A 12,068-nucleotide genomic window follows, 5' to 3' on the forward strand; every position below is an offset into this window, starting at 1 on the left:
CTCGTGTCCAGCCGTTCGTAGCGCCCTTCAGATCTGCGTTGTTTCAGTGCTGAATGGTCTGCATAAAAAAAACATCATGTTCCTCATTACGTAATATCCTAAACTGCTCACTGTATTCTTCTTAGCTCCAAGTACAGTTTGTTTAAAAAGTATCTGTACAGTAGATACGCAGTTGAAAGTCTACAGCAAGCGGAAATTGTTATTTTTGTGAAGGTTGGTAGCACGAATTTATGACAGTTCTTTGCTGTTGGCATAACGTAAAACGCAAACAAGTTGCGTCTAATACGTTTTGTAAATAAGTGTACATGTAAGTATATTTTTCTGGTGAAAATTAAACTTGAACACTGTATGTTCGGTTGGTCGTTGTCAGATAGTCACAAACGATGTTCTTCTCTAATAATAAAATACCACATTTCATATCCATACAAGAAACCGGCATACCATTCTGATCTTCAGCGTTTCGGAACATGGACAGGTTAAATCTGTTTTATCCCTCACTTAATTTAATCATAAACCTCTTTTCGAGTTGGATGTGTTTTTCTTAAAACAATACCACATTCAGTGGATGAGTATGCTTCAATTCGGTTGCATGAAACTTTAAAGGACTTTCCAAATGTAGACATTATTTTTTAAAAGGATTGTAACGTAAGAGATGTGTTCAGGCATGCAAAACGTTAAGACCATAGTAAGTGAAGGGTGTATGTGTTTATAATTTCAACGCAAAACGAAGACTAGGGGGCTACCGTATTTTCTTCCAAGGAAATCCCATGCCCATCTGTTATCACATTATAACGAGCAGTGCAACAGGAAACTTTACGAAACGCTTATCAGTTTGGCTTTTCATTTCCTTCCGTTTTCACGCACTATCGCCATGTTATTGCGTACGATTTTAACTTTCGATCCACTAGCGTCTGTGTGGTTTGATGTACGTAATCAGTTTGCTGAAGCAGTGTTTAAAAACCATTTCCTTCTCGTATTCACTCTTCTAGAGCATTCGCCCTGATAATGGACGCAGCAGGCACTTCTGAAAACTCCTTGCAATATCCTAGTCATCTCGCTGCCGTGAGAACCTGAAATCTCACTTCTATTTGATATTGCACACAGGAAGCTGCATATGGCGACAGCTCTTTATATAAAAAAAAAGTTCATAATTAGTGTTTCAGATAAAAATGATAATTTCACAATCTTGCCTTTATCGTCCGCTATTTGATGGATCAGCTCAGCTGCCTTTCTTGTTAGCATGAGTCAACGGCTTTAAACTGAACGTCCTGGTCGAATGGGTAATCACTTCTGCTTCGAATTTTGGAGGTCGCCGGACTCAAATCTCGGCCCGAAAACCTGCTATCCCGAGTGAGATTTTTCGTGGTTCTCAGTCCCTCCAGGATAATGCAGGGATAGTACCTTAAATAAGACCACGAACGCTTCCTTCCACAACTTTCAGATTCATTATTCATTATCATCCTCTCATTAGACGCTATATAGTCTTAGCTAATGAAAGCGTCGTTAAATAAACTAAATAAAATCTACAACTTTAGCGGTTCCGTGTCTTGTTTTGCGCCTCAGACATGTCTTTACGCTGTTTCTTGCATTCAGAAGAGGCAGCCAGCCCGTAGTCTTTTGTATGCATATTCCAGTTACGAAACGATGGGAATAAACGTTGCGAACAATGTCCTTTTCATTCTGCTTTGTAATAGTAAGCTTAAAGTGCAATTCACTGTCACCTCATCTCCTCTGCTCGCATGAAGAAAATGAAAATCTAACTTCGAGGTAGTGGTCAAGAGGTTCTGCCAGAGGTTGTAGTTGGCTTCTACGTCCCTTGTGGGGAAGTGCGACGCTTTACCAGAAAGGTGTTTGCCAGGCTCTGTCCTCAGAGATGTGTCAGTTGGTGTCATGTATCCGTCAGTTATCTGCCGTATAAAAATTCCGTTTTATGACATGACAGAAAGTGACGTCGAACAGAGGATCATAAAATCATTTTTGAAGTTCGAAACCGCTCATGTAGTCAAGAAAGTTTGCACTTTTATGTAATCCGAAGGTTCAATACCGCGAGGTCCTTTGTAACATTTTGTAATGTGTTGGATTTTTACGATGAGGAGTTAGAGCCCCGAACTGGATGACCATCTTTTGTCGGCAGCCAACGTTTTTTTTTAAATATTCGCATCAGCCCTCCATGTCTTGAGGCCCTTTCCTCAGTTCATATCCTGAGGACGCATCCTGCCGGGGTAACAAGGGTCAAATTCAGCGTGGTCAGTATTCCCTTCCGAAGAGTATGTTCCCGTGGATGACGAACACTTTGTTTATCTGTTATGAATGTTTCCGCTTACGTGTTACGACACTTGTTAGCTTCCGTTCAGCAGAATAAGGAAACGCTGTACCAGATGCATTGGATATCTATGTGTTTACATAGATTAATAAGGTGTCTGTAATTGCTGTGATTGTTATGCCAAAACTGTAATAAAATTATCATTAAAAATGTACTAAAATTTGTAAATGCATGCTTGCTGTCTGTCGCCTGTGTGCCCCTGTACATATGGGCGATAATAATTTTCTAGGAATGTTTTGAGACCTTATTTCTTTCGTTAAGGTTAATTTTACTCTCATTTAGCTCCGCTATACGATGACACAGAACCATGGGCCTAGGCCTAATTGATAGTCCAGTTTTTCGAAATTTTAAGTAACTCCATGGCGCAGAGTGGACATTGATAAACTGATAGTTGCTCAGTTTTTTAAGTCGAAGGTTTGTTGCCATGTTCACAAGGGCCTATACCACTGAACTCTTTCACGAGCCAGTTTATTCCAGTTTAAACATACCCTGTTTCTTTAAGCGTCATTTTTTACCATCTACTTCAGACAGGTTTTTGGACTAAAATTTTTATTAACTTTGTGGTTTCGCCGTAGTGCTACACATCCCGTCCTTCTAATTGGCCTTAAATGAGCTACGTGGGCTGTTGTTTAGTCACAGTGATATTGTGTGTTTATTAATACAGTGGAATTATATTTAACCACATCTATGACTAAACATTTAATATTGTTTGCGTAAATTTTTGATGAATTTGCTCAAGTCTTTATGTCTAAGATCATCATATGCCTCTCTTGAGAAGGCATGCTTGTATGTGCTCTGAAGAAAAGGCCTAACATGTGGTAAGGGGTACAAATTAAGAAGCTCTTATGAAATTCTCTCCTCCCTCCTTCAGTGTACGACATTCTATCTTGGCTCCAAATATTCTCCTCAGCGAGACAAATTGTACACTTATTTCAACGTCAAGGAATGGATTTTGGGGTGAGAAACTTCATACTCTTAAGAATTCCTACGACGATATCATTATAAAGGTATGGATGTTCCTTCAAAAATCTTTACTGATCAACAGTTCATTATCGTCTTAATGCCATATCAAAGGAATGCGGTGTTAAATGATACAGATATACTCTAATTTCATTCGATAATTTTCATGTTGAGCGAAATCGTGTGTAATGACTGAACCATGAATTACGTATATTTGTACATTATGATACTGCAGGGCATAAGTTAATTTCATAATATGTTCAGTTTACTTTCAACTTCCAGGCCCACGCCTACTGTTTGCATTGTATGGAATTTCCCTGTAATAGTAACTAACACTATACATGAAAATTGTATGAAACTGCGTCACAAAGGTGGAGTTTCTTCAAGGAAACTGTTCGTAAACTGTAAATTATGCAGGTTTGCAAACAAAGTTTCTTCCGGTGTGTAAGCAGGCTTATTCTTACATTTTACCATTCTTTGTTTTACCGATCCGTTACCTGAAGCATTGTAATACATTTTCTTTGACTGTATGAAGCGTACAATAAATAAAACTGGTTACCAACATTGGAAAATTTCCCCCAAGTCTAAGAAAATTGTGTGCGTAATAGATAAATAAAAAAAAATCATAGCAACTGTAAGAAGTGCGCAGACGTAAGGAATATGTTTATCTGTGATTTCCTATTTTTAAATGAAACTGCTGTTTTACAGAGGTAGGACCAAGCATGTGTGCGCCATAGGCGAGGTTGGAATGTTTCGCCTCGAATCAAGCACAATTTTTACCTCTAACTGAAGAGAAGAGAAAACTTGTATTTGCTTACAGTGTAGAGACGTAACATAAAGTACAACTTCAACATTTTTCATGTACAATTGCAAATTTACATTGTAAATTTATTACTTTGACAGATGCATATTCATCAATTACATCATGGAAATTAATAGTTTTGCAATATCGTACTGACTGCTAGAAGGACATATGTCCATGAAAGTGATTTTGCCATTTGTTTTGCATCTCTTAGTTGACATATCGCAAAAATTGATTTTTTCAGAGTGAGGAATTTGCTGGTATCAAAAATATTACAAGTCGCTATGCCCTAGGCCAGTGGTATTCAACCTGGGATACGCGAAGACATCTTAGGGGGTACGTGAAATTTAAAAAATATATATTATTTTATGATAAACACTGAATAATCAGTAATGTAATTTATTTAATTTATTTTAGATGTAGATTATATACTATGTATAACTTGAATTATACACCAATAACTTTGGGGGTACAAACTTAAGAGAAATTATATCTGGGGGTGCGCGAACAAAAAAGGTTGAATACCACTGCCCTAGGCAACTTCCATACTTGGCTACGCCTCGATCCGGCTCTGCCATTCTAATTTGGAATATTATTTCTCAGTAGAGGTCTTTAAAGGCGTATCCAGTGTCTATCACCTTGTAAAAACAGGCATATTTCTGAATGGCGCAGAACAATACGCGGTTATCACTACACACCTTCCACCCCTTTCTCTTACTCCGTGTCCATTCCTATCAGATATTTATAACAATGATCAAATTACATCGCGTTCACGGACGCACAACAGTCTGAGCTGGTGACAGCGATGTCGAATTAAGTAAGATTACCGTTAAGATGATGTGGGTGTTATCTAGGAGAAATCCCCACGTTGATGGAAGATTTATCGACGTTTTGGTCTGCCAATGACTTATCTGATTTCATCGACACGAAATAATGATTGATAATTATCTTCTAGAAACAGATAATGTTGATAAAGGACAGTGTGACGTGTTATTTCCTATTCATTTATTCTACGAAGCTCTCGGTACATTTGTCCGAAAGCGTACCGAACGAGAATCATTTTCAGTCAGTAAGATATCTGAAGTTTTTGTAGTCATACTATGTTACAGCTTTGGTTAATAATTTCGGAACACTGCTAAACCAATGGTGTGAAGTATCCATGGCCCTGATTCGTCCTTATGGTGTAGCTGACTTCATTTGGCGATCAGATACCATTGTTCCTACGCAGTGCACCATGTGTGGCTGGATATTGCGTCAGGCAGTGTTGGAGGCCAGCAGCTAGGCAGTACGTCATATCCGGGCACGGTGTTGACCATGAGACACACGCGGGGCCTGAAGCTTAGGTCTTGTGTCGTGACCCTGGCTTGCGTGCAGCCATGCACGATCCAAGGATCCATGGATTGCCTCATAACACCTTTAAAAGAATGAAAGGCGACTCGACACATGTCACAATCTGTTCTCGTTGCAAGTCGATGTGTTTTAATTGGACTTTGATAATTAGAGATAGCAATGTTTTGATTAGTACACGGTTTGGGTATCTAAAAATGAATTCCGAACAAAAGCTGAAGACTTGTGTTATAAAAAGTGGCGTATTGCGGGTTACGGACCCTTACATTTACCACAGTTCTCGAGAAGCTGACAGTCGTTCAGAGAAATAATTCCCCGCAATTTATAGAACCATATTAACAAGAGCCGACCACCGGGCTTCGACCCTGTCCTCCTCCTCCTCCTCCCCCCCTCCCCCCGTCATATTTCTCTAAGATCCTCTCCTCGCTTCTGAAACAGTAACATCTCTTCAGATTTTTTGACTAAAATCGTATATGCTTACATGCCCCTCCCATCTCACTCCCCTTGATTTGACCCTCGTAATATGTAGTGAAATCAGAATGAATTTTTATCGAGACAAAACATAATTTCGCTAGGCTTAGTGCCTTTTGGTTCATCTGCGTGAATTAATGCGTAATTATTGTTTTGTATACGATATTAAAGCGACCACTAACAGCACTAATAGTGTCAATGCAAATCTTTCAGTGCAGCGACAACCGATCATGTGTAGAAGGGAGCTCAGTTAATTGTAGAAGTATTGGTACATCAAATATACCTCAGACAATGCACACTTTCCAACGCAATTATGTCGAAAGAAAGATTTCGTTAGCATAATTGATCATAAAAGACATTGAGGGAGGGAACGTGAATCATATGATGCTTCTTCACTTGAGAGGAGTGAAAAATGAAGGTCCTGTTGACGTGTTGTGAGTGGAAAATTTATGTGTATCGAAAGACTTGAGAAGTCGCGATGGTTCACCTGTTGTTGCCACAGAAGTGAATGGTGTAACGTATGATTCCTGTGTGTTTACTTGCCGATATGAAGGCAAGACATCGAGTTAGCTGCTGTTATGCTGTAACATCGTAATATGCCGGTGCTCTTGTTAAAATAATCCGCTTTTCAGTTTTAATTGGCAGCCTGAAGACGAATTGTGTTCTCCGAACTGTTACTATGGTTATAATTAATTCCCAATAAATAAATATTTTTAATGTATGTTGTTTCTAATGCTTTATATTTTCACTACTAATTTCATTTTCATCCTTCGTGCGGTGATGTTTTACGATGTGTGTGTGTGTGTGTAGATTAAACTACGGCCAACCAGATGGCAGGTAGACAGCTGCGAGAAATTTTATGGTAGCTTTGCTTCACGGGATGTAGAATTAGGAAGACGTTAATGTGCTCCGATAAACGATTAAATATATGCCTTACTGCCCTGTGAAAGGCATTCCACGAAAGAACGAAGCGTGAATTTCCTCATTCATTAAGATGCGCATTCTCTGTTTTAACAGTTAATTACTGGAGCAACAAGATAGTTCTGGTTTTAAAAGAAAACAATTCAGGTTGGCAAACATCAGCCATTACATGACGTTTTTCGTTCTTCTGGGTTGTGACGCCATGTAGACTCGAAGGTAGATGCCAACATTTCGGTGGTAGTCACCCCATTTTCAGGGCTAAAGGTATGTATTTCTACGTTTGCATACCAGCGTACACAGCCGTCAGAACCTAAGACTTTTACTAATCACAATTCTGCAATAAAAATAGTTGGTTGTTATGTTTCTGTTTGGTTTATCAGTGACGGAATAATTGTGCAATAAATGTACCAGTGTAACGGCCGCTTAAACATGGTTCTGCTTGCATTTACGAAATTGCGTCAATGACCACAGCTGTGCAATAGCTTTTATTTCCCTTGACTGGTCAGAGAATGGGTTAATATTGGATAATTCTCAACATTCGACGTGGCTGAATTCTGAAAGCCGAAGTTAACACGTCTTTTAGTTATCTTGAGGCTCAGAAACGGCGAAATGTGTCTGTTTCGTGGTGGAGCAGGATGTTTGGTTTTCGAAGATGGTGGGTGACTGGTGTGAAGTTGGATTCTTGTCAGTAGTAGTTAGTGACAACCTTGTCCTGGGTCAACGGCCTGAGCGACCGACTTTAGACTTCGCTTCCGGTACCGCGAAACTTGGCAACGCTAGACGGGGAGAGAAGAACGGTTTGTGGCGATGGAAACAGAAGGCTGGTGTCTGTAGCTGAAATCACTTTGTTTCAAAACTATTTCCCAGCAGCTATTTAAGTGTTTCTCATTGAATACCAAATGTAATTCGTAGTCTTTGATGTTTAAAAAAAAACGATATTTGTAGACAAACAAACGATTTAATTCTGATACGTACAGTAGAACCTTCTTTCAAAAGCTCATTATTATACATTTTTCTCTGTTTATTTGTTTATCATTATTACTCGATCTCTTATGGGTTATACTCATTGCTACTTCAGGAAATTCCTGACACCAATTTCGGTCTCAAAAGAGTACTCTGCTGTAGTCTTCTAGGTTGTTTCGCCGTGCTGTGTGGTAAAAGCTTATCTTCGTTTCACAGGTGCTTGCTGCCACCATTATCAGGGCGATGAGGCAGCAGGCATGTCTGAAACGTCGGTAAACTTCTACCAGACTGCTTGCGGCAACAACAACAACAACCCATAAGGCAGCCATCATCACACTCGCTGCCATGAGAACGTAACATCTCACGTCGTTAAATAATGTAATTTTTTCACGATTCTGTGATTACCCAGCTTGAACGTGTGGCCAACCCATACACGTGTTTCTTTCCGCTTGTTCTATTTACGTTCGGTATCGCACTTTGTGTGTTTTGTGTTACAACGCAGTGGCTGGTAGCACCTCTACCGGTGATAACGGTGATAATGCAAATCCTAAGTCCGCAAGCGCGAACTTAGCTAGAAACGAGTACACTGGCCATTTCATCATCTTTCTGTATTATATTTCCTTTATTTAATCAGGTCGAATTTGATAACTTACCTTCTGTTACGTAACGCGCAGACTTCACTGCGACGGGGAATTTTACACACGAACATCACTAGAAAATTACGAAGGCATTACGTCAATTGAGCAGCTTTATTTTTTGACGTAAATACGTCTATAAGGAAGGGTCATTCGGCAAAAAAGTGTAACGAAAAAGGGAAACGAAAAAGTGTAACTTCATTGTTATGTTACCTAGGAAACGTTACTTTACATTACATTCAGCGACCACAGACCCATTTTAAGCGTAACTAATTGAAGTTGATTAATCAATGTCTTAATCAAAATTATCTCAATTGTAAAGCATGTATAAAGGAAATATTTAGAATAAAGCCAATATATAAACTTCCTTTCCGTATAGACGTATTTACGTCAAATTCCCCGGAACCGTGGTTCCACTATCACTTTTTATACTCTTTAATCCGGCTATCCATATCTTTGCCGAGGGGCGCAGAAAATAATTAAGTTGGTAGACAGGAGGCCAAGCTGTGCACTTCAAGAGCAAAACTGGTATTCACTTGAAAATGAATAATAGCTGTACTTTTCCATTCAACTAAGTTTGCTGCAAATACGTTGTTTGTTAGCATTCAGGTCAATGTTAATTGTATAAAATTCCAGTTATCAGTACCACAGTCACGAAAATTCCTGTCTTCTGGCTCGTAGCGCCGTTTAACCTGGTAGAAGTCTACAAGCGTTTCAGAGGTCCTTGCTGCCTCCATCATCAGGGCGATAAAATTTCTACCTCAAATCCTAATACCACATCCATTTTCATGTTCTTCTGTTAAATTTAATTTAGTTTTAACAACGAAACAATTCATGTTTCATTAATAACTTGATTTTAATGCAATGTACGAAATTGTTTCATTCAGGTATTTTTTGCTGTGTGCTTATATAATATATTTTTCTTTATATCAATGTTTTTCAGTAACAGAATAATGTTGGCCCTTCTCCCAGATTTCCATAGAAGGCGTGGAATTTATTGTATTTGATTATCGACTGTCAGCTACTCATGAAGGACTATTATCCATAGAGTTACGTATATTGCAAGTGAGCAGAATGTCAGAGTATCGAACGATTTTGTCCAAATTTCACAAATGATATAAGTTAGGAGTGTAGGTAGTTAAACATGGTGACGCGAGGTGCCATGAGTTCGGAGTTCGATAACCTCTTTGTATATATAAATCACTTTCTCCATCAGTTTCTGACATGCCTTGGCTATGCTTTGCTGTCTGCTTACTCGAAAACTTGAAGAAATGTGGCAATCGGACATAAATTCCTTCCCCGCCAATTACCCATACTTCGCTTCATCAGTATTGAATTACATCAGTGTAACAACATTCAAACTCCGCAATCCGCTCTCTGGCTAAATAGGTCGTTGACACTAGCCAGGCTTTATGATACAGACTGTGGCAGAGTCTAACGAAGAAAGGAAATGTGCTCCAAAAGGTTGTGACTGGTTGGTTTATTACCAATTTTGTTGAGTATTTTTTTAAAACTAGGGCAGAACGCTCCTTTCGGAGCTCCTCGGAGGGGCTGGTCAAGTTTTTAAAAAGCAACCAAACCCTTCGGGGGGGGGGGGGGTTGCGTTTTAAAATCTTGTGTAAGAAACTACACTAAACCCCCCGAATGGAGGGTTAAAACACTTGACCAATCCCTCCTTCGGGGGGATTGGTTGCGTTTTAAAATCTTAAGTAAGACACTAAACTCGGCATTGTTGTGTTCCACAACAATGCCGAGTTAGTTTATAGTTGACATTGTTGATAATGTCATTTTTTGACGACAAATTGGTTGACGACAACGACTAATCACAAATTGTTATAGTAGATACTCTTTATGCTTCGCAGCTGGATCTATTCCCGTTATACTGCCTGAATGTAAACAATAATAATTTACTATGAGCTGGAATCAGTTTGTTGGTCTTTAAAATATATTTGCAGTAACTGGCTTGTCCAATTAGAGCATTTGTTCGCTTGAATCTACTATAAAAATTCGTGATTTGTAGTCTATCAAAAAATGACGTCATCAAATAATGTTACGTTATATTTGTTTACTCGGCATTGTTGTGTTGTACCAACACAACAATGCCGAGTAAACAAATGACTTGAGTAAGACACTAAACTAACCCCCCCCCCTCATTCGGGGAGGTTGGTTTAGTTTCTTACGCAAGTTTTTAAAACGCAACTAACCCCCTAGAAGGGGGGTTGGTTGCGTTTTAAAAACTTGACCCCCCCCCCCCCCCGAGGAGCTCCGAAAGGAGCGTTCTGCCCTAGTTATAGAAAAAATGTGAATCTTGCTGTCTTGTCCATTGTTACGTTTGGCAAGATTAAGATGTATTTCAATTGTTTCATTAATCATTGTTGGCTGTAGTCAGAAGTACGGACTGACCAGGCAGGAAAACCATACTTGATCGTGTTACTGGATTTAGCATGTAGAATCGGTGAACTAAAAGATTAGTAATTTTTAAATTTTCTCGCTCGCTGCTTCTGAACTGAATAACTTTGGTGTTCAACAATGCCAGAAAAGAAACATTTCCCCCGCATTTATTATTATTATTTCAACCAAATTGAATTTATGTCTTAATCGCCATTTATACGACTTTTATTCGTTTTTAAAAGCTAAACTCGCAAGAGACTGATTTGAAGGTATTAATTTGCAGTTTAACACTGCTTCACCGCTGTTCCAGAAGTACTCGAGGCTTCAGCGGCATAGATGAGCAATCCCAGGACTGTACATGATCCGTTACACGCGACAAAGCCGGTCGTCATGTAGGTGAAGGTTGTAGTGGGTCACATCTGTCACCCAAGTGCAGGGGTGTGCAATATTTCCTGAGCACGGACCATACTGAACGTACGAAATTCATTGAGATCTAATATGCGGCTGTGAAGACGAAACCGTTGTTTTTATGGTTATTAATGCAGCGTGTTCTTTTACGTAGATAGATATCAATATCTCGGAGGAACATACTCCTATCTTCAGGACGAAATATTGGTATCTGCCTACAAGACCAAAAGACCAACATCTACAGCTCTTAATTCAGTTTTAATTAGAATTTAGAGTTGAATTATCCTTAAATTGGCAATGTATGCACTCGTATCCCTTTTTTATGGTGTGCGAATTCATTACGAAAACCCCTAATCTGGTGTATCGTTCCACAGAGCGGGAAATGTGTACCCAGGTAAACAAACGAGGAACGAAAGACGGCAAATTAAAAAAATATGTCACCGGAGCTTGGTGTTAACGAATTTCGTTGAGGGTTTGTGGGCCAAAAATTTGCGGTTTACGGGCCGTAGGTTGCGTAGTTTTTCTTTGTGTGGGGGAGGGGCAGCAGCTGCAGCTGCAGAATGCACAAGGGCGATGTTCGCCAGGAAGTGCAGATGTTTGGCCCCAATTGTGGCCAACGTGGCGGAAGAAGGGGACAGCCTGAATCGCGACCCCTAGAAACCCATAGACAGTCGGTGAAGTAGATGGAATTCGTAGGTCTTTATACAGCTTTTTAATGATTGTGTGGAGGTGGAGGTCGGCTTCCGCCACGGCCCCAAGCCGGTTTACAACCCCGAAGAAGGAATTGCAAGATGTATCTCCACGTTATGGCTAAGAGATGATGAGCGATTATCCCTATTTATTGGAA

General features: G+C 39.6%; 1 protein-coding gene across 7 annotated transcripts in view; it reads left to right on the forward strand.

Moving 5' to 3' along the window:
- The window catches only part of LOC110830921 (uncharacterized), a 111,260-nt gene that overhangs the window by 54,242 nt on the left and 44,950 nt on the right, over window positions 1-12,068 (forward strand). For 3 of the 7 annotated variants that reach the window (XM_087355197.1, XM_087355202.1, XM_087355201.1), the window contains exon 3: window positions 4,330-4,421. The exons of the other annotated variants lie outside the window; for them this stretch is intronic. The gene's annotated coding sequence lies outside the window, so the exon portion shown is untranslated. The remainder of the gene's footprint in view (window positions 1-4,329; window positions 4,422-12,068) is intronic. 7 annotated transcript variants of the gene reach the window in all.

The sequence above is a fragment of the Zootermopsis nevadensis genome, unplaced genomic scaffold, assembly GCF_977971745.1.
Source record: "Zootermopsis nevadensis isolate Lab colony 2312 unplaced genomic scaffold, Znev_1.0 Znev_ptg000024l, whole genome shotgun sequence".
In the NCBI taxonomy this organism is placed as follows: Eukaryota; Metazoa; Arthropoda; class Insecta; order Blattodea; family Termopsidae; genus Zootermopsis; species Zootermopsis nevadensis.